This window comes from Mirounga leonina, unplaced genomic scaffold, assembly GCF_011800145.1.
Source record: "Mirounga leonina isolate KUSES-001 unplaced genomic scaffold, KU_Mleo_1.0 Mir_54, whole genome shotgun sequence".
NCBI classification, from domain to species: Eukaryota; Metazoa; Chordata; class Mammalia; order Carnivora; family Phocidae; genus Mirounga; species Mirounga leonina.
Window position 1 is genome coordinate 2,950,283 of NW_023270812.1, and position 27,118 is coordinate 2,977,400.

General features: G+C 40.8%; 1 protein-coding gene across 3 annotated transcripts in view; it reads left to right on the top strand.

Annotated features, from left to right (window-relative positions):
• Positions 1–27,118, top strand: part of LOC118001793 (tubby-related protein 4) — a 238,822-nt gene that overhangs the window by 27,713 nt on the left and 183,991 nt on the right. The window contains exon 1 of one of the 3 annotated variants that reach the window (XM_034991939.1): positions 25,492–26,205. The exons of the other annotated variants lie outside the window; for them this stretch is intronic. The gene's annotated coding sequence lies outside the window, so the exon portion shown is untranslated. Of the gene's footprint in view, positions 1–25,491; positions 26,206–27,118 lie in introns of those variants that run through there. 3 annotated transcript variants of the gene reach the window in all.

Consider the following 27,118-nt stretch of genomic DNA (forward strand, 5'->3'; position numbering starts at 1 on the left):
GATTTAACACACCAAATGCAACCTCTTCCATAGACCCTTTGGACCTTTTCATAGCAGCCCGCTCCCCATTCTGTTCTTCACCTCAATTATTGCCACCACCAACTGGGAATCATTCATGATGATAGCAATAAGGGCTGACATTTATTGAGAGTATTATGTGCCAGACATTTCCTTAAAGGCATTACATGAATTAACCAGTTAGTCTATTTAGTCCTAATAACAGCACCATGAGTTAGATGATGGTAATAGAAAGAATAGATTATACAGCTCCTGGTAGGTACCAGGCACTGTTGCAAGTATGTTATAAATACCACCTCATTGAATTCTCACAGCAAATCCATGAGGTAGATTCTATCACTCTCCCTGATTGATGTCAGAAACTGAAGCACAGAGAGACTTTCCACAGCACTCAGGGTCCCTTGGCCAGTAAGTGGTGGAGCTGGGAATACAGTCTCGGCAGAGACTGAGCGTGCATGCCACGCCAACCCTGCGTTTTAGTGTGATTATCCCCTTTGCATTGGATATAGTGACCTTTGCACATGGCCACTCCTCCATTTCCTCTCCTGCATCTGGCTCATCAGAACATGGCTCCAGGTTGCTCTCTTCTCCCTCTGACAAGTGAGCAGCTTCGTGCAGGCCCCTTCACCTCGCCCCTGGATCACTGCAACCTCTTGCCTATCCCTTCCACTTTCACTCCGGCCCTGTCCCGTAGTGCCCTTCCCGACGTGAAAGCTAGACTGTTTCAGTCCACTGCTTAGCACTGTGGCTTCTGACTGCAGGGGGAAGCCTCTGCTTCCCCCTGCAGTCAGAGAGTTGAGTTCTCTTCTGCGGCCGCCGAGGCCCCTCCTAAACTTTATCCCATCCCTTGGTTTTCTGCTCTGTGGCCCCCCAGTCCTCTTTCATACCCTCAGGTATGCCAGCCTTCCCTGCCTCTCTGCCTTGCCATACCCTGGCTGCATTGCTTCTTTGGTCTGCGTTGCTGTTCCTTCTCAGAGGACCTTCCCTCACCACCCCTTGGAGGGCTCTACTTTCTCCTTCGCGCAGCCCTCACCACCAAGGGCAAGAACTTTATGTGTTTGTCTTTTCCCTTTTGCTTTTAGTTCCCCCATTACAATGTAAGTTCCCAGATGGCTAGAGCTCAGTAAATATTTGTTGAAAGAAGTAACTATAGGTTAAATTTTAGGCTGCGGTAGAAGCCTAATTTTTCCCTAACTCTTTCAGAAAATGTGTTCTAAGTTCCAAAAGGGCTGAATCTTCTGTAGACTGGAACACAACCCATTGCTACGCTGTAGATGCTTGTCCACGCCTGCCGCTTCTGGGGCCCCCCCGCCTTCAAGAGTGCCAGGACATTTACACCTGCATTTTCTGTTTCTTCACTCTTAGTCCTACCTGTCTGCTTCATGCACCACGGAACTTGACCCTTGGGAGACGACTGCTGGCGGGCATGATGGTGCTGGCACTTTTGTGGGCGGTGGAGGGAAGCCAGGCAGGGGCGCTTGCACCCATGGTGAGGGGTGGAGCCGCCGAGTGTTTGGCCTTGTCCCTACCAGGGACCGGCCATTGCATATGGTGACCTTAAGGCCCCAGTACGACTGTCATCAGCTCTGTTTCTCCTGGCGTTGATTACAGACCAAGTACTAAGTCGAGACATTTGCATGGCCACAGACACAACTTTCGTTAGCGCTCTCTTGATGCCCACCCTGTTCCTCTGCAGCTCTGTGTCGCTGTCCCCAGGGTTCTTCTGGAACCACCTTAGCTATGCAAGTACTTCAGTGGCAAGTTTTACTTTCCTCAGTACTCATTCTCTCAGGATGGGGCCCAAGAAAATGTGCCTTATGCACATCCCTGGAGTAAGCAAAAAGATGGAATTTAGGCTAATTTTAGTAAACAGGCAATAACTATTAGCAGATTAATTAAGATCTTGTTCGTAGTTCTGTTGTGGACAGTAAATCATCAGCTTATTTAAGACCCTGTGACTTCCAAAGAACTGTCATTCTGTGTCTGTGAAAGTTACTGACTGCAGATGGGCCCCTGCTATGTATGGGATGCCGGAGTGTGCCATTCACACATACTTCTCAGATTGGGGCACAGTATCTCTTACTGAGCAGGAATAATGACTGTAATGAACTAGGGAGACCTTTCTTCTAAAGCAAGAAAAACAGTATGTTCTTGGTTAACAATGGGAGGGTAAACATGACCCTAGTTAATGACTGTTTCAACTGTTCCCTGGTCCGAAGCTCATGATTTAGACAGGTAACGGCAAGCCAGCACACAGATGGTCCTTGGGCATGGCAGCACTCATGCCCTAGGATACCCTTCCCAAGCATTTGCTCTTCTTAAATGTGGAATAACTGGGAAGCAGTGGGGGTAAAGCAGCACTTTCTCCTCTGCAAACGTACAGAGGTATTTGTGTTATGCCAGTAGGCAAGGCCTAAGTTACTAGAATCTGTTTGTTTGCCTGGCTTTCGGTGGTCCCAAACGTCCCTTTAACAACCCCTCAGTCAGGGAGGTCAGGGAGATGAGATTCTTTGTAGATAGTAAAGGGCATTATTGGAGAAAGTACTGTTGGTGTTAGAGCCCCGATACATGATGAGTTAAAATGACTTTTATGGACTAACCTGCATAGCAGTGATAGTACTTAAGACATTACTTCTTTAGAATTACCTAGAGTTCTGAACAATCCATTGACAAACAGACTTTAACCACCTAGTGTGTGGGTTAATTGGGGAAGTTTGTGCTAGGTCCCCCAGAAGCAAGGCTAGGCCTTGGCTGCCGGGGCAAGAACAACAGCTAGCCTCCACCTGTCCTCTGTGGGAGAGCTCAGTGTGGGTCGCGTGGGATCTCAGTTTCTAGTGTCACACTAGGCCTGGTCATTCTGAGTTTCCGGTGGCCTGCAGAGTGCTTTTGGCTTTTATGTGGAAGCTGTCACTCTGCACCGTGAGTATCCGACTTTATGCCAGGACACCTTATGATGATTCTCAGGCTGTGATGCAGAAAACCATGAAACCACTCCCTCCTTCCTGCAACAGTCTCAGGTGTGGGGGCACCAGGAACAGTCTTTTTTTCATTTCTTTTTCTGGAAGCAGTAATCTTTGCGGTCTTTCTGGGCCATCTCAAGCTTGAGTTCTGCTTTCTTCACTCAGAGACCATCCTGTCACCTCTGTCACCTGATTCCTGCATCTCTCCCCACTTCCTTTGATACTGGAGCCCTACTTTGTGTTGGGCCTTTTTGGCAAGGGGTGGAGGCAGGTGTGGGCTCCCTTCCTTTAGGGCTAAATTTACCATCCCTGGCGTGGAGTGACAGAGCTTTTAAGGGATCTTAAATCTGTTGATTGTCAGTCAAGTGGGCTGCACTATATTTACTTGAGATGCAGTGTTGGGGGATTGGCAGGGTCTATTTTCACAGCTCCTTTGAGACTCTTAGAGGTGTCCCGTCTTGGCATATAATACAGTGAGCTGCATTGACAGTACTATACCTTTGTGAAGAAACAACCAAGTTCAGCACCTCACCCTTTCCTTTAGCTGTTTTGATATATTTCAGAGTGTTTAGGGGGGAAGTGAAGAATAAAATAGATTTTTTGGCCTCTTACTTTGAATGTAAATGATCCAGCACTTTCTAAAAATGTTTTTATTATTAGAACTAAAAGATGGTATTTTTGCTTGTGTTGATTTGAAGTGCTTAATTTTAAAGACCTATGCTTCGATCTTTCCTAGGAAAAAGTGAGATGTTACTTTGATAATACTTTCTGCCTGGCTTAATTTGAGAAAATTTTTATATCATGGGTTTAGAAGAAAAGTTGCTGTGCCAGTGAGAGTTTTTTCTTCTTGATCATTTTATGTGTTTTATTACTGTATTTTGTTTGTAATAGATGTCAGTGAGTATTTATTTGATCCTGATTTTTTTTTTTCCTTTTAAACATCTAATTGAACAAATACTGCTGGAGGCCCCACTCTCTGCAGGGCACTGTGTTAGGAGATTCAGACATAAATTACCGTTTCTGTATTAGGGAGTTGTGTGGGTGAGGTCATCCTTCCTTTACACAGGACTCTGGGGTGGTCTGGGGGGGTGGTGGTCAGAGGGCTGGACATGGTTTTTGATAATGTTAGAACAGTTAATAATTGTTAAGAATTTAAATCTTGGATATGTTTTCTACCATCTAGTTGAAACTTTTAGAAGATGCCATTAAATTTACATATAAACTGCTTTAAGATTTTTCCATGATTTAGCTTAGGTCTGATAGAAAGATGTGTTCTTTTCCCTTCTCTGTTATATTGCGATCTTAATGTCATAGAAAGATAATAATATAGAGTTTGGTAGTAAGATGTGTAGAAAATACTTCCTACCCTAAGTGTACGATACCCTCCCTATGTGAATGACGAGTCTTCAACACGTGGCTTATTTAAATTGTGTAAAAAGTTAGTTTCAAATGACTTCATCAGTGTTTAACCTCAGGTAATTATAACAAAGGAGAAAAGAAAATGGAGAGTCTCCCTCTCCCAGCCCAGTCAGTTGACCCTAGTGTAACTGGGGCAGCATCCTTGGCCTGTCTCCCCCCCCTGCCCTTAGAAGGTGTGGGCCTCCCTGTGTTCTCACTGAGACACACAGCAGACCTGGTCATTCCCTTACAGGAAATTGTCAGGCAGAGCAGACAGCTGTGAACGCTTGGTGCCTGGCTTGGGATTCAGCATGGGAACCTCTCCACCTAGAAAGTCATTCCCTAGACCATACGGCTATTACTTCAGAACGGTGTTGTTAGGTGATGCCTCTTTATGACCAAGCTAAATGTGTGGCATTAACTACATGGACGGGCAGGAGATGCGTCATGGTAGATGTAAGAGTTTGACTTTCTCAGTAACTGAGGAGTCAAAATTGACAATTCAGTAAGTAGGAGAATGGCATATTTTTCTTACATATTCTTTTTTCATTTCCGTATTTATTTATCAACTTGAATGTTTGTTGTTGAAAGGTAGGCCTTAGTGTGAATTTTAATTAGAACTGGAGTATGACATTAGTCTTGTGGTGGCAAGACTAATATGAATACATTTAAAGAAAGGAAACCTGAGACATTATAAAACGTGACTGATTGAATGAATATGCTTTTTATGCCACTGTATATTGGAGGGAGGGTATAGCTTTTTTTGGTAAGATTTATTTACTTATTTGAGAGAGAGAGTGCGCGAGCGTGTGAGCACACACAGACGGTGGGGGGAGAGGGAGAGAGAGAATCCCAAGCAGACTCCCCACCGGGCACGGCGCCCGATGCGGGGCTCGATCTCACCACCTGAGCTGAAACCAAGAGGCGGACGCTCAACTGACTGAGCCACCCTGGTGCCCTGTGTTTTTATTTTTGGTACTTTAACACTGGTCATTTATTACCTTGTCCTTCCTTCTTATTTAAAGTCATCTTTTCTTTGTTTTCTTCACCAGGAGTACTATTTTCTTGGCATTTTGGAATAAGTGGCTGCTTGACTGTAGATTTTATTTTTATTATAAAGACTGAGTTCTTATAGAAATTCTTCAGTGAAATTAAAAACCACTTCACACCAAAGGAGAAAACCATGGTTAGAAGAACCCCCTGCACAATTTGATTTCACACTTAAATGGTGGCCCTCAGTCCCTCTGTAGCTATGAAAACTATTGGCCCACTCCCTGGGGACAGAGCTGAAAGCCCCGCTGTCCTTAGGGGGTGGCTAGAGTCAGGTGATTAATTGAAGATATGATTTTGTATTTGAGGCCCTGAGCCATCTTCAGGTTTGTAGGAGACAATCTTACATTCTAATGGTATTTGAAAGGTGCATTCTTATCGTGCAGTACCCATTTTAACTGTTCAGATTGGGAGGAACACTGTCATTTGTCATCTAAATGAGAAAGTCAAGGCTGTGTTTTATTCATAGTTTCTTCACTGCTTAGCACAGAGGCTGGGATGTAGGGCAGTCAAGTGTTTGTTCAGTGAATGGATAGTTGGACAGATGTATGGGTAGTTGGGTTTAGTTGGTTTTTATTTAAAAATATTTTATTTAAAAAGAAACAGCAATAGATATCTTTTGTTAAATCTGAGGAAAAAATGGCCACTTGGAATCCCTCTAGCTCCCAATTCTTTGGGTAAGTGACTGGGAGGCAAGTGGATCATCACATGGGACCAGGTTGAGTTGCTTCAGCTTGGGAATGTTCTGGGAAGGATATTCAAAAAGGCAGAAGGAGAAAGAAACAATCTCTTTTGTTTGCATGCATTTTACTAGTATCTGAGAGAGTTAATTTAGATTTTGGGCTCCTAGATTGAAGTCCCTGCCTTAATTTCCTTATTTATAGAACCAGCTTAAATACTGAGGTCTTTTTTCCCTTCCTGGTTTTTATTCTTTCATCAGTCCAAAGAGATGACAGGGACAGGTGGCAACATTTCATAGCTAAACAGAGGGAGGCAGGGAGATGGAGTACACACCTTAGAGCCATTAATCTTGTTCATTTACTAGTTTGATTGAGAGTCTTCCTTTTTAGGAACAATGGGAAGGGCATGTTCTCTGTCTATGCGATCTGTAGCACATTTCGGACCAGATTATCGTAGCCCTCAAACAGTTGCCTTTCTGGAATTACCCATTAATGTTAAACCTTTATTCGTGCTTGCTATTGGAAATAATTATAAATCCTGTTCTGCATTTGTGTGAAGTCGTCTTTGTAGACATTATCCTTTCCATCATCCGGTGGCTCTTCTGTAGTGCTTTAATGTTGGCTTTTTTTTTCAGCTTTCAGTACTAAGGAAAAGTTGTCTTTCCTGGGTAACTAGACAGTTTCTTCATTTCTGATAATAAGATTTATGTCAGCCATCATGAGTCTCCTTTTGCTTTGATGGCAGGCATACTGAAGGCCAGGTTTTTTGTGCATAGTGTTAACATTTTTACTGTCTCTGTTTTCTTAACTGTTTCTCCTTTTAAAATTCTGTTTTATAAGATGATAAATAATCTTATTTATTTTGTATGCTCTGGAGAGAGTAATGTTTTTAATAGATTCGTTAAAACAGAGTACATATTCATTCGTCATTAAGTACTTGTTTTGCAGTTAATGCTTGTTGGTACTACAAGTTTCTTTTCCTGCTAATTCTGTTCAGTTTTTCTTTTTTTTTTTTAATTTTTTAATTTTTTAAAAAAATTTTATTTATTTTTTAGAGAGCGAGTGAGAGAGAAACAGCATGAGAGGGGAGAGGGTCAGAGGGAGAAGTAGGCTCCCCGCTGAGCCGGGAGCCCGATGTGGGACTCGATCCCAGGACCCTGGGATCATGACCTGAGCTGAAGGCAGACGCTTAACCATCTGAGCCACCCAGGCGCCCTTCTTTTCTTTTCTTTCTTTTTTTTTTATGGAGTCCAATACGGGGCTTGAACTCACAACCCTGAGATCAAGATCTGAGCCGAGATCAAGAGTTGAATACTCAACCGACTGAGCCACCCAGATGCCCCAATTTTTCTTTCTTATTTCTTCCTGGCCTTGCTGAGTATCTCCAAGTTTATGTGTTCACATACTATTTTATTTAAGATCTTAAGATTGTGGTGTAAGAACTTGAAGGAAATGGAGCTGATCTCTTTCTTCCAAAAGCTAAGCTTTTCATAAATGATTATGAATCCCTTCTGAGAACCTGGGTGATATAAATCATTGCCTGAACCCAAGACTCCTGTTCATTATCTCCAGCTATGATTGAAATGTGGTTTAAGGGAAGATTTGGATCATTATCCTTTTTTCTGCTACTCAGTGTCTACTCTTTTTTCTGGGGAAAAGTGTTACTGTACCAATCAGATAGAAGCACAATGGAGATCTAAATTCCTGGTGTATTTTCTCGTGTTTTATTTGTACACTTACTCAACAGTACTACAAATTTACTGAATTTTCCCTTCAACTTTTCTTTCTTGTTAGTATTATCGTAGCCACACCTGTGGGAAGCAGGCAGCTAGAACCTGCAGGGACACAGACACCTTTCACGATGAACCCCATTTCATATCAACCATTTCTTGGTTTTGAATTAACTATTTCATATAATGTTATATTACATGAAAATCTATGGAGATAATGCATCTGTAAGTGCTAAGATGTCGTGGTGTGACTGTGGGTCCTTATTCAGCTTCCTTGAACCTTATTTTGCCAACCGGTAACTATTTCCCACATGCGGTTATTGTTACAATTAAAGGAAATAATAATAAAAAATCTTGAAGCATTATGCGTATGATAATTGAATCAGAGTAATAAGCTTTTCGAAGCCTTTGGTGATGGTCCACTTATTCCCCAATGTGAATAACCAAATCCTGTGTAAAACAGCTCCTTGATGTAGAATGTGACACGATTTGGCCTGTGCTCTGAATCTTCCAGTAGCATAGCACAACTGATAACTTGTTTCCAATAATGGAACATCTACTTCATCTCATTTCTGTACATCATTTCCACTGCCATTATCTCCTACTTTTCTCTTGTTCTCGGCCACACCTCCTACCTGAATTTGATCTAACTTTGGATCTGTGTGCTTCCCGTGAATTTTTGTGTGTGTGTGTGTGTGTAAGTTCTATGTACAGAGATAGTACTATATTCCTGAACCATCCTCTTTAATTGGTGGATGGTCCAGTTGTGTTCTTTGCCGTCCAGTCATCCTTCAGAACTTCTTTCCTGAGTTCAGGTTGTCTCCTTATCTTTAGGAAGTCGGCTGCCTTTTGTCTTCTGCCCCTGCAGCTCTTTCCATGCCACAGCCAATCCTAGCCTCGATCTCCTGTTGGCTCTTTTTTTTTTTTAAACATTTTATTTATTTATATGACAGAGAGAGAGAGAGAGAGTGAGAGAAGGAACACAAGCAGGGGGAGTGGGAGAGGGAGAAGCAGGCTTCCCACAGAGCAGGGAGCCTGATGTGGGGCTCAGTCCCAGGACCCGGGGATCACGACCCGAGCCGAAGGCAGACGCTTAACAACTGAGCCACCCAGGCGCCCACCCCTCTCCTGTTGGCTTCTTGTGTCTTCCTCACCCATGCTGGGCATCTCCTACTTTGACTGCTGACCTGGTTTCAGCTCTTGCTCACCTTGGGGATGATTTCTAAACCTACACCTGAAGGTAAAAGGTGGTAGAATAATGGCCTCCCCTCCTGGAAATGAGGCTGACTGGGTATTCTGGAAAGCCTTCCTGCTGTCAACACTTCCAGTAGAAATACTGGGGAAGATAAACACCCTTTTATAATCTTTACTACAAGAAAGTGAGAAACTCACAAGTGGGGAAAAAGAGAATGAGGAGTGAGCATTCCTGAGAGAAAGAGGAAGAGTGGGAGGGGACCGGAGGGGAGCTCTGCTGCTACCAGGCACCTGGAGTTCATGGATATGGAGTTTCATTAGAACCTCTCTGAAGGGTGAGGCTGGGCTGATGGTGGGGAGGGAATATCCATTAGCAAAGGGAGAAGGCTTCTTGAAAAAAAAAAAAAAGGTATTTTTGGGAATCTATTGGGTTTAGGATTTGAATTTATGTTACCTACCTATGTTACGTCTGTGGTCTAGAAAACCCCAGGCTGAGAAACTCATCTCAGTACTTCTGGGTTGGAAGCACCCAAGGGCTTGGCAGAAGTAAACACAAATGCCCTCTGGAAGGACGATGCCCTCAACCCACTGATGAAGAGCTCTGGAGTATGAGCAAATAAAACATTACTAAACGTGTAAGGAAATGAACCACCATGAATGAGGGTCACCTTAAAGTCGATTGTAGTCTGCCATTTGTTTCAGCCATTCATCCATTCATTCCTCAAGTTTTTATGCATCATTCATTATATACTAGGTACTGTTCTCAGCAAAATATTTCCCATGGGGAACGGGAATCAGGTCTTGACCAGAGGATTTGGTACATTTGGCTCAGGGCCCTGCCCACGTGAGGGCTCTGAGTCCTGCCAGAAAACTCTGGTGCTTGGCTGGTCCCAGTTTGAAAACTGTTGATTTATGTTAGTTCCTTTATTTTATAAATGAAAAGACTGAGACCACAGTGGTCCAGTAATCTGCCCAAGATAGGAACCTCAGTTTCCTTGTCTGTAGAATGGGGATAGTTTCTACCCCAAAGGAAGCTATGACAGTGAAGTTTAACTAGCACATCATCTACCACAAAAAGGCCTATTCTTCCTTCTCCATCCCTCAGATAGTCACAAATAGTACAGAGACTCAGTCCTCCTGATTTTCAGCCCAAATGCTTTTCTTTTGCTGGTTTGACTCTATAAGATCTTTGATTGTCCAAGCCCATACAGAGTCCCACATTTTCACTATGAATTGTTCTATGATCATTTCATGTTTATTAGTTTTGCTTCCATGGCTAGATTGTGAACTGTTTAAAAAGTCCAAGGACCAGATTTTGTGTTTTTATATTAACTTTATATTATCTAGTCTTTGGTTGGTTACTTGGGTAGGTGTTTGATAGTATTCATTTATTGTGGCTTGATTAAGCGTGTAATGCCATTGTTATGAGGAAATAAAAATACTCTGTCCAGAAAAGTCATTATGGTTCTTATGTGAGAGTTTTGGCAAAGTAAAAAACTACTTTTGCCGGCCACTTATGAAGTGGACGTCTGTATTCTGCTCTCTCCGTCCCTGCTTGCTGAGGTGATTCCCACGTGGTTTTCTGCTGCAGTTTTCATTACAGGGCAGGACTGCTCATTCATTCGGCGCCAGGCATGTTCATCAGTGCTGCTCATCAGGCTGGGGCTCTCTCTGTTTGCTGAAAATTCCTAATACCCCCCAACCGCTTCTGTAGCCCCAAGCACATGTTTGCAACTGCACATGTGTCCTTTTGTCTGGGCATAGGGTCATCAGTTAGCTCTGGCCCCTTGCCTCCCTGCCCTCCGCCCCGCCCTCTGCCCCCTTGCAAGGCCCTGAAGAACAGTCGGGCCTGCTTTCTGTGTCTGCACTGTCCATCTGTTGGCCGAGGGTCAGGCACTCCTGCTTACCATTGGAACCAGGGAGGAATCACTTGGAAGTGATCCCTCCCATAGAACCCATCTGAGGCTGGGCCGGAGCCAGGACTCTGTTCTCTGTGCAGTAGCTGGCTGCATTTCAGCCATCCATTTGAGCCCTTTCTATATGAAAAACATGAAAGTGCCAAGGGATTATTTTTGTAAGCAAAAAAGATGGCAGCAGATGTGAAAACAGATTTACTCATCATGATGTAAATTGGTGCTTTGTTTTCATTTTTGTTTAACAATAAATAGGTATTCATGAAAATATTTGGCTGTAAAAATTAAGAAAAATAACAAATTGCGATTATCTATTCTAATCCAATTCAGTTTCTTTGGAAAGAACTTCAAGTTGTAAGTTAAAAAATTACTGAAATTTTTGTTAGTATTGCAATAAGCTGAATAAGTTTTGAGAATCCAAAAGACATATTAATATTCAAATTTACTATAATCATTTGTACCTGTTTGGTACAGACAATTTCCAGGACTCTGGAATGTGGGAGGGGAACCTAATGTATAGTTGTTTCGCCACATCCTTTATTTTTCTCTGGTGGTTATTTTTATGTTTCTTCTTTTTTACGAAGGAAGTTGTTAATATTTTGTGTTTCCTCTGTAGCTGTGACCGGGAGGGTGATTTCTTCACTACACCTACACTTGTTTGTCCTTGCTAGTGTGCTGGGCCGTAACTGGTTCGACTGCCCTGCGTGGACACGCTTCTGTGACCCAGATCCTGGGCCGCCGGCCTTCCTGGTCGGCGTCCGTGCACTGATGCTGCCCGCACACTGCCGAAGCGTCGCTGGCAGGGGCTTGGGGGTGCTCGTGGCTACACTGAGGTTTCTGTTATGATGGTGTCTGTTAGGGGCGCCTGGTGGCACAGTCAGTTGAGCATCCGACTCTTGACTTTGGCTCAGGTCGTGATCTCAGGGTCCTGACATGGAGCTTCGAGCTGGGCTCCGTCTTGCTCTCAAAATAAATAAATAAATAAAGTATTTATTAGTATTTCAAGACCAATTTTATTTATTATATAATTATATTTGACATATTTCCTGTCATCTAAGACTATCTAGTGTTTTAGATGACTGGGACTGGAACAGCCTCTTAAGGGCCCCCAGATTTTCAGCTTTTTTAATGGAAACATTTCCAAAATAAGCAGTTCCCTTTTTAATCAGAAGATAGTGAATATAATAGAACCTGTGATGGATCATTTAGGACCTTCAGTTTATTACTTTGTGAGGATACAGACTGTTACCCTTGCAAGGGTTTCCTGCATTTAATTGTCATTCGCTTAGCAAATACTGAGTTCTTGTGTAGGTCTAGAGATTCAGTGAGAAGACATACTTCCCTCTTTCAGAAGATTCACAACATAATAGGAAAGATAGACCAGGACAAGAGTCTTAGGAAGGCAGTCTGGGAGTATATACGTTTGGGATCCAGACAGATCTGGATTCAAATTACAGGGTGAATGAAGTGTATTAAACTCTGTGTAGCATTTGTGTGACCAGAGTTGTGTGTGCATGAGTCTGTTTATCTCTGCCCATGGCAGTAGGAAAGATTTCCTGTAGTTTACTGGCCTATTAAAAAAATATAATTTATAACATCATTGAGAAAACGTTTTTATCGCTATGTAGGATCATTTGTTCCTAGAGGAAAACATTTTTAACACCACATACAAAAAAAAGCACTTTTATTCAATTGAATATACATTTGTTGAATACTTAATGTATACACTGTAAAAGACATCTTGACCAACAGGCATCGGAAAGTCCTTACCTTAAGTAACGCCCAGGCTGGTGGGGAATATAGGGGCTCAGATACCTACGGTATGGTGGAGACTGAATGAACAACTTAAAAAAGGTAGAAAAGTGTACTGGGAAGATTAAAGAGGAGAAGTCCATGCCCAGTAGGAAGAGGCCAGCAAGGGTATATGAAGTGGGGATTTTTGAAGATGCATCTGGAAAGATGGCTAAACTTGGGGGGATTTGGAATGAGCTTTGTAATCAGCAGGATAAGTTTGGGGCTTGGTGTGCAAGCAGAACATACACTTTGAAAGGAGCATAATTTTTAGAGGTAAGGGTGGAAGATAGGCTGAAAAGATAGGTGTGAGTCTCTTCTGTGAAGATCCCTAAATGACAGGCTGGGGAGGGGGTCCTTAGGCAGAAAGGAGGTCAAGTGCTGTGATGAATGCTATTCCTGTGATGAACGCAGTTTGGTCACAGTTTTCTTAATATGCCATTTGGTTTACTAATGCTCAGTTTAGGTCATACTCCTGAGTGATACTGCCTTTCCATTCTTGCCCTCTCCATATCTGATTTGGTGTCAAGGTATATAGTAGCCTCCTAGAATTAGTTGTGGGTGTTACAACTTCTTTTCTCTGGAGGGGTTTCTGTAATACTGCTGTGGTCTGTTCTTTGAATGTTGGTGAACTTACCTGTAGAATATCTGGACCTAGTGTTTTCTTTGTGGGCTGATTTTAAACTACTGAGTCATCTTCTGTAATGGTTATGGAGCAGTTTAGACTTTATCTTTCTTCTTGAGTTAGTTTTGTCGAATTATGTTGTCTAGGAATTCGTTTCATGTGTTATCAAATTTTTTTAGTGTTAACTTGTTCATGATATTCTTTGATCTCTTTAATCTTCGCTGTATCTACAGTTATACCCCTTTTCTGTTTACAGCATTGTTTGGGCTTCTCTTTTATCTTGTCAGAGGTTTGTGTCTCTGATTACTTTTTTTGAAGAATCAACATTTGGCTTGGGTTAGCCTCTCTCATGTTACTTTTTCTATTTTATGAGTTTCTGTTTTTATCATCTCTTTCATTTACTGTCTTTTGGTTTATGCTGTAGTTTTTAATTGGACATTTAGCTCCTCCTTAATTTACAACATTTCTTTTTTTTCTATTACAAGCATTTAAGGAAATAAATTTCCCACAAAGTATGCTTTTTCTGTAGCAGACATGTTTTGGTGTATATTAATTAATATTCAGTATTTTAAACTTTGCAATATGATTTTTTCTTTTGTTTCATGTTATTTAGAAATGTGTTTCTTTTTCTTTTAATATTTTTTTTTAAAAGATTTTACTTATTTATTTGACAGAGAGAGAGAGAGAGCACAAGCAGTGGGAGCAGCAGACAGAGGGAGAAGCAGACTCCCCGCTGAGCAGGGAGCCTGACGCTGGGCTTGATCCCAGGACTCTGGGATGCTTAACTGACTGAGCCACCCAGGCGTCCCTAGAAATGTGTTTCTTAAGTTTAAGAATTTCCAACAGATGTTTTTATAATTTATATTTTTGTAATCGCTTTTAACTTAATAGGTTTTTTTGGCACTTAATAGTTTTAAGTCATATAATAAGTCTCTGTGACACTCTTTGAAATATGTTGAGACTGACTTTATGTGGTAACTTTTTGTTAATGTTCTGTGTGCTTGAAAAGAATGTGCATCCTCTGAATTGGATACAAGGTTCTATATATATTTTCATTTTGACCAAGTTTATTTATTTATTTTTAAAGATTATATTTATTTATTTGTCAGAGAGAGAGAGCAAGAGCAGGGGGAGTGGCAGGCAGAGGGAGAAGCAGGCTCCCCGCTGAGCAAAGAGCCCGCTGCGGGACTCCATCCCAGGACCCTGGAATCATGACCTGAGCTGAAGGCAGACGTTTAACCGACTAAGCTACCCAGGCGTCCCTGTTTGTTTGTTTAAAGATTTTATTTATTTATTTTATTTTAGAGAGAGTGCGTGCGTGAGCAGGGGGAGGGTCAGAGGAAGAGGAAGAGAGAGGCGGACCCCCACTGAGTGCAGAGCTTGATGGATGTGGGGCTTGATCTCACAACCCTGAGATCATGACCTGAGCCAAAACCAAAGTCTGACACCCAACCGACTGAGCCATCCAGGTGCCCCTTGACCAAGTTTTTTAATTGTGATGTTCACATCTTCTAAATGTTTACTTTTTTTTTTTTTCAGATTGTAATCGAGGGAGCAGATGAAAATGTGGATTTTTTTCGATAAATACAGTACAGTACTGTAAATGTATTTTCCTTTTTTTTTTTAAGATTTTATTTATTTATTTGACAGAGAGAGACAGAGAGAGAGGGAACACAAGCAGGGGGAGTAGGAGAGGGAGAAGCAGCCTTCCCTTCTGAGCAAGGAGCCCGATGCGGGACTTGATCCTAGGACCCTGAGATCATGACCTGAGCTGAAGGCAGATGCTTAACAACTGAGCCACCCAGGCGCCCCCCCCTTATGATTTTCTTAATAACATTTTCTTTACTCTAGCTTACTTTATTATAAGAATACAGTATATAATATATATAACACACAAAATATGTGTTAATTGACTGTTTATATTATCAGTAAATCTTCCAGTTAATGGTAGGCTATTAGTAATTAAGTTTTTGGGGAGTCAAAAGTTATATGTGGATTTTCGACTGCATTGGGGGGGTTTACTGTAATTTTTTCTTTGTGTAATCTGGTACTTTAACTATCAAGAATAGATTTTTAAATCATTGATGTGTTGTGATTACTGATATATTTGCATATTCTGCCTTTTCTTTTTCCTCTTATCAGGGGACTGATTTGCGGTATAATGTCTTGCCTTGATCTCGTCCCACCTTTGTTTCTGGTCTTTTAGTGATTGCCCTTTAAATTTCACCATCTTACCTAAACTAATCAAGTGAGAAGTTAATCTGCATTTTAACCACTCTCCTGAACAGTAAAAGGGTCTTGGAATACTTTAGCTGTGGTCATCCTTCTTCTGATACAAGTTACCTTTTTTTTTTCCTGCATTTTCTCTTTCCTCCCCCAAATAGATGGACACAGCTTGGTGTTGAAACACATGGGTTGGACCCTGGCAGCCTGGTTTGAATCCCAGCTCTGCCCCTAGTGGATGAGTAATGCTGGGCAAAGTGTTTCCCTTTCCTGTACCTCCATTTCCTCATCTGTAAGTGTAGCCAGTAAAAGGACTTTGTCATAAGGCTAAGGCTTTTAAATGAGAAATGCAATGCCTAAAAGCATTTAGAACTATACCAGTGTTTGCTGTTATTGCTGTTCTTTTTTGAAAAGACATAGTTTATTTTCCCTGTATGTTTAACTGTGTTTTTTTCATTGTTTCTTCTTCTGTCTTAGACCTTCCTTCTGAGTCATTTTCCTCTTAACCTGATCAGTATCCTTTAGAAGTTGTTTTGTGAGGTCAGTTGGTTTTAAAATTTAGTTTTTGTTCTTTTTAAAATGCCATATTATTCAACATTAATTCTTAAAAGACAGTTTTTCTGGGTATATAATTCTGTGTTGTATGTCTGGAATCTAATTCTGCATTTTCTCCCAGTACTTTAAAGATACTAGTTCATTGATTTCTGATGCCCTGGTTGCTGTGAGATGTCTGCTATCAGTCTGATTGTTTTTCCTTTGGAAGTACCGGTCTTGTTTGGGCTGCTTTTTAACTCCCTTCTCTGTTTTAGTAAAATGTGCCCAGGTGTGGATTTCTTTTTTATTTATCCTGCTTGTTATATATTATGGTTCTTATATCTATGGATCTTTCATCAGTTCTGGCAAAATCTGTCATTATGTCTTCAGACATTCTCCATTTTCTCTTTTCTTTTTGGAATTCCACAATTAAATTGGTCCTCCTCCAATCTATCCTTCATTTCTCTTAATTTCTCCTTTATATCTCCATGTCTCTCTGTGCTACAAAAGATTTCACAGAGTTCTTGAGCTATTAGATCCAGTTCATTAATTCCCTTTTTTGGCTGATGTTGTGCTCATATATTGCATTCAGTTTTAATGATTAGGTTTTCCTTTTCTGAAAGTTTTATTTGGTTCTCTCTGGTCATTTTAGAGATCATGTCTTATTGCTTCCTTTTTCATTCCTTTAAACATTTCAAGTACTTTATTTCTTCCTTCCCAGTCTGTATACTGTTTATTTCCTCAGCTTATTACATTAGCTAGGACTTCCTGTACAATGTTGAGAGAGGACATCCTTGTGTTGTTCTCCACCTTATTGGGAAGGCTTTGAGTTTCTCACCATTCAGTAGCTGAATGTTTTTTGTAGATATTCTTTATCAACGTGAGGAAGTTGACCTCTTTTCCTGGTTTACTGAGAGTTTTTATCATGAATGGATGTTGGATTTTGTCAAATGCTTTTTTTTTTTTTTTGCACTTATTGATTGACATGATCATGTGATTTTTCTTTAGCCTGTTGATGTGATTGATTACATTAATTGGTTTTTGAATGCTGAACCAGCTTTGTGTGCTTGGAATAAATCCCCCATAGTTGTGGTGTTTAATTCTCTTTATACATTATTTGATTCAGTTTGCTAATATTTTGTTGAGCATTTTTGTATCTGTGTTCCTGAGAGATATTGGTCTGTAGTTTTCTTTTTTGGTAATGTTTTTGTCTGGTTTTGGTATTAGGGTAATTCTGGCTTCATAGAATGAGTTAGGAAGTATTCTCTTTGCTTCTGTCTTCTGATGAAAGAGATTATAGAGAACTGGTATAATTTCTTCTTTAAATGTTTGGTAGAATTCACCAGTGAACCCACCTGGACCTCATACTTTTTGTTTTGCATTCTTAATTATTGATTCCATTTCTTTAATAGATATAGGACTTGTCAGATTGTCTGTTTCTTCTTGTGTAAGTTTTCACAGATTATGTCTTTCAAGGAATTGGTGTATTTCATCTAGATTATCAAATTAGTGGGCATGGAATTGTTCATAGTATTCCTTGATTATCCTTTTGATGTCCATGGGATCTGTAGTGATGTCCCCTCTTTTACTTCTAATATTAGTAATTTGTATCATCTCCTTTTTTTTATTAGCCTGGCTAGAGGCACTCAATTTTTTTTTTTAAGATTTTATTTATTTATTTGAAAGAGAGAATGCGCATGTGTGCAAGAGAGAGCAGGAGACGGGGAGGGGCAAAAGGACAGGGAGAAGCAGACTCCCCACTGAGCAGGAAGCCTGACGCAGGGCTCAAACCTGGGACCCTGAGATCATGACCTGAGCTGAAGGCAGATGCTTAACTGACTGAGCCACCCAGGCGCCCCTAGAGGCATTCAATTTTATCAATCTTTTCAAAAAACCAGTTTCTGATTTTGTTGATTTTTCTCCATTGATTTACTATTTTCGGTTTCATTGATTTCTGCTCTAATTCATATTAGTTCTTTTCTTGTGTTTACTCTGGATTTAATTTCCTCTTCTTTTTCTAGGTTCCTAAGGTAGAAGCTTAGATGGTTAATTTTAGATCTTATTTTGCTAATATATGCATTCAGTGCTATAAATTTCCCTTTAAGCACTATTTTCACTGCATTTCACAAATTTTAAGTTGTGTTTTCTTTTTCATTTAGTTCAAAATGTTTTCAAATTTCTCTTGAGATTTCTTCAGTGATCCATGTGTCACTAGAAATATATTGTTTAATCTCCAAGTATTGGGATTTTCCAGCTCTTTCTGTTATTGACTTTTAATTTAATTGTAGACTGAGAGTAGAAATTATATGATTTTTATTCTTTGAAATTTATTGTGGTGTGTTTTATGGCCCAGAATGTGGTTATCTCGGTGAGTGTTCCATGTAAACTTGAGAAGAATGTGTATTCTGGTGTTGTTGGATGAAATAGTCTATGGATGTTCATTATATCTAGTTGATTGATGGTAATGTTGAGTTCCAACTTGCTGATTTTCTGCCTGCTGGATGTGTCCATTTCTGATAGAGAGTTGTTGAAGTGTGCAGTATAATAGTGGATTCATCTCTTTTTCCTTGCAGTGTTACCATTTTGCCTCAGTAATCTGATGCTCTGTTGTTAGGTACATACACATTAAAGATTCTTATGTCTTTTGGGGGAATTGACTCTTTATCATTACATCATGCCCTTATTTAATGTCCTGACGCTTTTCCTTGTTTTGAAGTCCACTCTGTCTGAAATTAATATAGGTACTCCCACTTTCTTTTTATTAGTGTTGTAATGGTATGTCTTTATCCATTCACTTTTAATCTATATGTGTCTAATATATTTAAAATAGGTTTCTTGTTGATAATATATGGTTGGGTCTTGTTGTTTGCACCACTCTGACAATCTGTGTCTTTTAATTGGTACATTTAGACCATTGACGTTCACAGTGATTATTGATACAATTGGATTAATACCCACATATTTCTTACTGTTTTCTATTTGTTGCCCTTGTCCTTTGATCCTATTTTTTTTTTTTGTCTTCCACTCTTTTACTGTCTTTCATGGTTTTAATTGAACATTTTATATGATTCCCTTTTAGCATATCAGTTATGCTTATTTTTACTTTTTTTTAATGGTTGTCTTAGAGTTTGCTTGTATGTTTATGACTTACCTAAGTCCCCTTTCAAATAACATTATACTACTTAATGGGTAGTTTTAATACCTTATAATAACAAAATAATCCTAATTCCTCCCTCCTGTCCCTTGTGTCCCTGCTGTCATTCATTTCACTTACAAATAAGCATGTGTACATTTTCACACACATGTAATTGAATACATTTTTGGTATTATTATTATGAACAAACTTATCTGTAGAGAATAAGAAAAAATTTTTAAAGATTTTACTTATTTATCTGAGAGAGAGAGAGAGCACAAGCAGGGGGAGAGGGAGAAGCAGGCTTCCCACTGAGCAGGGAGCCTGATGTGGGGCTCGATCCCAGGACCCTGGGATATGACCTGAGCCGAAGGCAGATGCTTAACCAACTGAGCCACCCGGGCACCCCAAGAATAAGAAAAATTAGTTTTTATTTTACCTTCACTTCTTGCTTCTTTGATTCTCTTTTGTTATGTAGGTCTGAGTTTCTGACCTATTATCATTTTCCTTCTCTCTAAAGAACTTCTTTTAATGTTTCTTGTAAGGCATGACTACTGGTGACAGATTTTCTCAATTTTGTTTGCCTGAGAAAGTCTTTGTCTTTCACTTTTGGGGGGTAAGTTCACAGGGTACATAATTCTAGGCTTGTGGGTCTTTCTCAAGACTTTAAATATTTCGTGTCTCACTCTCTTCTTGCCTGTGTGGTTTCTGAGGAGAAGTTGGGTATAGTTTTTGTCTGTCTTTCTCTATAGGTGAAGTGATTTTTTCCCTCTGGTTTCCTTCAGGATTTTTTCCCTTTATATTTGATTTTATGTAGTTTGAAAGTGATGCCTAGCTGTATGGCTTTGGGGGCATTTTCCCTGCTTGGTGTTCTCTGAGCTTCCTGAATCCGTGCTTTGGTGTCTAACATTAATTTGACATATAATTGTCAATTATATGTCATTATTGTTTCAGGTGTTCCTTCTGTTCCCTTCTCTCAGTCTTCTCCTTCTAGTGTTCCTGTTATGTGTGTGTCACACCTCTTGTAGCTGTCCCAGTGTTCTTGGATATGGTGGTTTTTTTGTTTTTGTTTGTTTTTGTTTTTTTTTTCAGTCTTTTTTCTGTTTGCTTTTGAGTTTTGGTGGTTTCTAATGAGATATCCTCAAGTAAGAAGATTCTTTCCTCTGCTGTGTGGAGTCTACTAATAAGCCCATCAAAGGCATTCTTCATTTCTGTTACAGTGTTTGTTTTCTCAGTGTTTTTGATTGTAGCATTTCCTTTTTCTTCTTTTTTTAGAATTTCCATGTCTCTGCTTATATTGCTTATCTGTTCTTATATGCTGTCTACTTTATCCATTAGAGCCCTTAGCATATTAATCATTGTTGTTTTAACTTTCTGGTCTGATCATTCCAGCATCTCTGCCATTTCTGAGTCTGGTTATGATGCTTGCTCTGCCTCTTCAAATTTGTTTTCTGTCATTTAATATGTCTTGTAATTTTTTCTTGATAGTGGGACAGAATGTACTGGTTAAAAGGAACTGTTGTAAATAGGTGGTAAGGTGTGGGGGGGAGGAGAAGTCTTCTGTAGTCGTACGGTTACATCTCAGTCTGTGTGTGGGTGTGTGTGAACATATTTCTTTTTTTAATTGTAAAAAATGCATAACATAAAATATACCCTGTTAACCATGTCTAGGGTGTATAGTTCAGTAGTGTTAAGTATATTCACATTGTTGAGCAAGCAGTTTCCAGAATTGTTTCATCTCGTAAAACTGAAACTCTGTACCCATTAGACAACAACCTCCCTTCCCCCCCGCCCGCTTGCTCCTGGCAGTCACCGTCCTACTTTCTGTTTCTGTGAATTTGACTACTCTAGGTACCTTATATACATGGAATAATGCACCTGTCTTTTTGTGAGTAGCTTATTTTACTTAGCATAATGTCCTCAAGGTTCATCTACACTGTAGCATGTGTCAGAATTTCCTTCCTTTTTAAGGTCAAATAATATGCCTTTATATGTATATACCACATTTTATTTATCCATTCATCTGATGGACCACTGGGGTTTCTTCCACCCCCTGGCTATTGTACATAATGTTTCTGTGAACATGGGGGTGCAACTATCTCTTCAAGGTACTGCTTTCAGTTCTTTTGGGAGTATATCTAGATGTGGAATTGCTGGATCTTATGGTACTTTTCTGAGGAGCCTCCATACTGTTTTCCATAGCAGTTCTACCATTTTGCAGTCCTACCAACCGTACAATTTCTTCACATCCTTGCCAACACTTTTTTTGTATACTAACCATCCTAAATAGTGTGAAGTGATACCTCATTGTAGATATATGTGTGAACAGATGTCATACATTCTTTTGAGTGTCTTCAAAATGTTGTTTTCTCTTCTGCCGTGGTCTTTGTACATGCTATCCCTTTTGCATGGAATGTCTCCTCTTTCCTCCTCCACCCCTTCTTCCAGTATTTAACATCTACTCTTCCTTCAGATTGAAGCTTTCAGAACACCATAACTGTCTTCCTTGTGGCATTTGTCATAGCCATAATTACATGATTAATGCCTAATCTTCACCACTGGACTGTAGGCTCCTTGAAGGTAGGACCATATCTGTATTTGCTTAACGATTGTCTTTTCAGGGCCCAGCTTAATGCCTGACACATAACAACAACAATAACATTAATAATGACCTGTAGTGTGCAGCATTTACTGTGTGCCAGATACTATTTTTAAAAATATGTAAAGTGTCTGGGGTGCCTGGGTGGCTCAGTTGTTTGAGCATCTGACTGTTGATTTTGGCTCAGGTAATGATCTCAGGGTCTTGGGATCGAGCCATGTGTCAGGCTCTGCACTCAGCAGGGAGTCTGCTTGAGGATTTCTCTCTCTCCCTCCCCCCACTATCCCTCCCCCTGCTCACATGCCCCCTCTCTCTCTCAAATAAATAAATCTTTTTTAAAAATTTATTCATTTGAGAGAGAGTGAGCGAGAGGGAGAGAGAGCAAGAGAGCACGTGCAAGGAGTCGGGGAGAGAAGCAGACTCCCCGCTGAGTGGGGAGCCTCACGTGGGGCTCCATCCCAGGACTCTGGGATCATGACCTGGGCCGAAGGCAGACGCTTAACCGACTGAGCCACCCAGGCCAACGTGGGGCTTGAACTCATGACCCCTGAGATCAGGAGTCACATGCTCTACTGCCTGAAGCCAGCCAGGCGCTGCCACAGTTCTGTGCGTTTTGACGAATGTAAACAGTTTGTAACCACCAGAGTATCAAAATATGGAACCGTTCCATCACTCCCCAAAATTTCTCTGTGCTTCTTTCTCCTCTTTCCTTCTGAGTTTCTTTTTTTCCTCCCAGTGTTACTGAGATATAATTGACATATAATATTATATAAGTTTAAGGTGTATAACACAATGATTATATATTGCAAATGATTACCACAGTGGGGTCAGTTAATATCTGCTCACCTCACATAATTACCATTTCTTTTTCATGGTGAAAACATTTAAGATTTACTTTCAACAACTATCAAGTATCTAACACATTGCTGTTAACTATACTTACCATGCTGTGTATTACATCCCCAGAACTTTGGGTCTCAATCTTTGCCTTGGACGGGCTTTGCCTTTGCCTTTGCCTTGGACGGGCTTCACATATTTTTCTCAGTTTCCCCCATCCCTCTTAGATGGGACGGGATGGCTAGAATGGGATAGAATGGGCTGGAGTTGGGTATTTCTCTCCCCTCACCCAGGTCAGTTAGGTTCTGATAAAATCCTGATTGGTTATACCTTGGTTAAATAGTTTTTCCTGAAGGCAAACCTTTTTAAGAGGAACAGAATGCTCTGGTGTATTTCAAAATGATTCTTTTCCCTTTCCCCGCTGGAAGCACAGGCGATTTTCCTCTAATATTTACCGTGGGGATCTAGTGAGCTCCTGGAGGTAAAACTCACAAGAGTCTAGGGGCCCCAGTGGCTGGGTCCCCTGATGTTTTTCTCTCTCAAACTTGGCCACACTGAACCGCCAGCAGTCCATCAATTACAGTTCAGGTTTCCCTACCCTGGGGCCGGTTTCCATAGAGGTTTTAGCTCACTGGTTTCTGCTCTGATAAGTGTAATTCTTCGTTGTTGTTGTTGTTGTTGTTTTTTAAAGATTTTTTATTTATTTATTTGAGAGAGAGAATGAGATAGAGAGAGAGAGCATGAGAGGGGTGAGGGTCAGAGGGAGAAGCAGACTCCCTGCTGAGCAGGGAGCCCGATGTGGGACTCGATCCCGGGACTCCAGGATCATGACCTGAGCCGAAGGCAGTCGTTTAACCAACTGAGCCACCCAGGCGCCCAAGTGTAATTCTTCGTATTAGCCTTTTGGACTTTCCAGTTTTAGGTGCAGTGGGTGACTCACTTTTCTTACAGATCTCAGAAGAGTTGATTTTTCTGTTTGTTGAGCTTTTTACTTATTAGGACAGAGTGATGATTTCTAGGCTTCTTTTATGGAAGCTTGGAACCCAGAAATCCAAACCTAAATTCTAAACTTAAATTACTTTAAATTCTGTTTATGTTCATTTCACTTTCTGAAGTTGGATCCAAGGGATCTAAATTTGTTGTTTCTACAGACAACTTGTGATGACTTCTTTTTTTTTAAAATTTTATTTATTTGACAGAGAGAGACACAGTGAGAGAGGGAACACAGGCAGGGGGAGAGGGAGAGGGAGAAGCAGGCTTCCCGCGGAGCGGGGAGCCTGATGCGGGGCTCAATCCCAGGACCCTGGGATCATGACCTGAGCTGAAGGCAGACACTTAACTACTGAGTCACCCAGGCACCCCCCCCCCTTTTTTTTTAAATGACTTCTTTTCTTTGTATATTTGTATGATTGGTAACTGATTTTTGGTTGAACCTCATCTTTGGGAATCGTTAGGTCCTAAATTGGGAATGTTTTCATGCAGACAAGATTTGCATTTGCTCCAACCCACAACCATGGAGTGCTAGAAGTCTGAGATAGTGTTAGCCTCCTTTGTGGGCCCTGCAGAATGTGTGTGATTCAGGCTCTCCACCTTGAGGTTGGACCAAAGTTTGGATATCTGATAGGGTGACCAACTGTCTGGTTTGCCCAGGACAGAGGGATTTCCTGGGATATGGGACTTCCAGGGTAAAACTGGGACAGTTTTGGGCAAACTGGGATGATGAGGCATCCTAATTCTGATTCCAGTGTTTATATCTGCATTTGTCCAGACAATTCTGGACATATATGTGTCTTATATGTGCATTTGCCAGATAACCCTGGCTTTCTCATATGTTTGTGCCTTCCTTGGAGATTTCTGATACTTTCCTGCAAGTCCAACAAAAAACTATGTCTGTTGTAATTTACCCAAGATCGAGTGATATAGTAGTGGGCAAGCCCTTCAGAGCATCCTGGAAGTATAACCTGTAATTTTACTTTTTATCTAAGTTATTGAGAACGTGTTTCCATGTTACTCCATAGTCTTCTACAGTATAATTACTAGTGGTTGCATAGGATTCCATTTTATGTCTGTACCAACTCTTACTGAATCAGTATATGAAAATGCTGTGGTGGAAATCTTTACAGCTAAATCATTGCACGGTTCAACATTATCTCCTTGTGATAAATTTCCAGAAGTAGAACTGCTGAATCAAAAGGTTTGCAACATTTTAAGCCTTTTTTTTTTTTTTTTTAAGATTTTATTTATTTGACAGTGGGAGAGTTAGCAAGAGCTGGAACACAAGCAGGGGAATGGGAGAGGGAGAAGTAGGCTTCCCGCTGAGCAGGGAGGCCGATGTGGGGCTCGATCCCAGGACCCCGGGATCAAGACCTGAGCCGAAGACAGACGCTTAAGGACTGAGCCACCCAGGCGCCCCCATTTTAAGTCTTTTGAATTATATTACCACATTGTTTTCCCATTTCTCTACACCTATATGACACTGGGAATTATCATATATTTCAGTCTTTATCACTTTGAAAAATAATAAAATGGTCTCCCTTTTTTAAGTAAGGTACATGACCTTTGATACTAGTGAGCCCTATATATGGCACCGCAGTATTTCGACAACCAGGTTTCAGGTACACATTCACTCTTAGAAATGTCTTGCCCCGGGCGCCTGGGTGGCTCAGTTGGTTAAGTGACTGCCTTCGGCTCAGGTCATGATCCTGGAGTCCCTGGATCGAGTCCCGCATCGGGCTCCCTGCTCGGCGGGGAGTCTGCTTCTCCCTCTGACCCTCCCCCCTCTCATGTGCTCTCTCAAATAAATAAATAAAATCTTTAAAAATAATAATAATAATAATAAAAAAGAAGTGTCTTGCCCCCACTCTCATTGAAACTGCTAATCAAAAGGTTTGTCTTACAACCTCCATATCCTCCTCTATGTATAGATAGATAGATGTTCATGTTCTTAGAACTGGCTGTTGAAATCAGGTATAGAAAATAAATAGGGAGTAGCTTTCACTGAAAATGTACCTCTTTGCTGTTCTCTGAGCACAGCAGGGGACCCCTAGCTTCCTTCCTTGAACTCTTCACTCATAGGTACTTTGGTGCCTGTCAGCCTTAGGCTTTCAGCCATAGGCTTCCAGGAGACCCAGATGCTGAGCAGCTGGTGTTGACCCAGGGTCTGTACAGAGAACCTCATCAGTCAGCATTTATTTCCCTTTTGCTTAGAAGACTGAGCTCTGAGGCGTGCTTAGTACCTTATTGAACATTTACTTAAATGCAGTGCTGGTGGGTATTGCAGGTCGGATAAAGATTGGAGTGTAGGAGTTTGTTTTTTAGTAGATATGATGAATGAAACAGAAAGATAGCTCTACCACAGGCAGAAAAGTCCCTTGCCATGTGAGTCTGCACAGTGCTTTCGTGTACTACATCTAAAGGAGCTGGTGCTGTTTGGAACAAGACAGAAGTCTTCTGAGGAATGCATCTCTAAAATTGACGGTGCAAGTCAATGGGAAAATGATTGGACATGAATACACTTGTGGTAAGCATGCATCTTTTGAATAATCCTGGGCATAACCATGCGCACACATCTTCATTATCTCACTAGCATGTTTTGAGAATTCAGGGCTGGAAAATGATAACACAATAAATATATTAGATCATGATTGAACTCCATTACCTTTGCAGTGGTGTTGTGATGTTTTCACGGTTATAGTTGTTCATGTGTAGGTAGCCACAGGATGGTCACTACTGAGAGTATTCCTGCCTTAAAAGGCAGTCTTGGAAGGCAAATTTGAATTAGCCTCCAGGCAGCTATTGAAACTAATTAGGAACCAGTTAGAACTGCTTTGGGCTGGGTGGATGTTTGTGGGCCCTGGAAAATTCCCCAGGGAACAGAGTGACTGTGTTAGAGGCAGGTCATTGTAGTTACCTTAGTTAAGAAATGGAGGGATCAGGGTCTGCCGCCCACTGTGGAAAGGGGGCAGCCAGGGGAGACCCGAGCACGGGCAGAGCCACCTGGGCATAGAGCGGAATCCCAGACGGTAGATGAGGGACAGCAAAAAGGAGAAATTGGGATGGGTTTATTTCTGTCATCCTGTAGGAATACTCATTTTCCTTTCCTTTTCTTCACTCCGTCTCCAGACAGCTCTGTAATCAAAAACTTAAACTTTAGGATGTCTGAAACATTTTTATCCCAAAGTTTCTACTGTGTTTTTTCTCTCTGCTTTGTATTCATCTAGCATCTGTATATTTTTTCTTGATATTGACTTTTTGCTTCTCATCTCAGTCTTCTGCCTAACCATTCTCTTAAATTTTTGTCCTTTAGAAAGAAATAGAACTTTATTCTAAAATTTTATCTCCATTCGTTCCTTATTTTATATGCATTTTCTTTGTGGAGGCCTTCTTAGTTTGAGAACTTAGTGTCTTTGGTACTTTATTGGGAATTGTAGGTT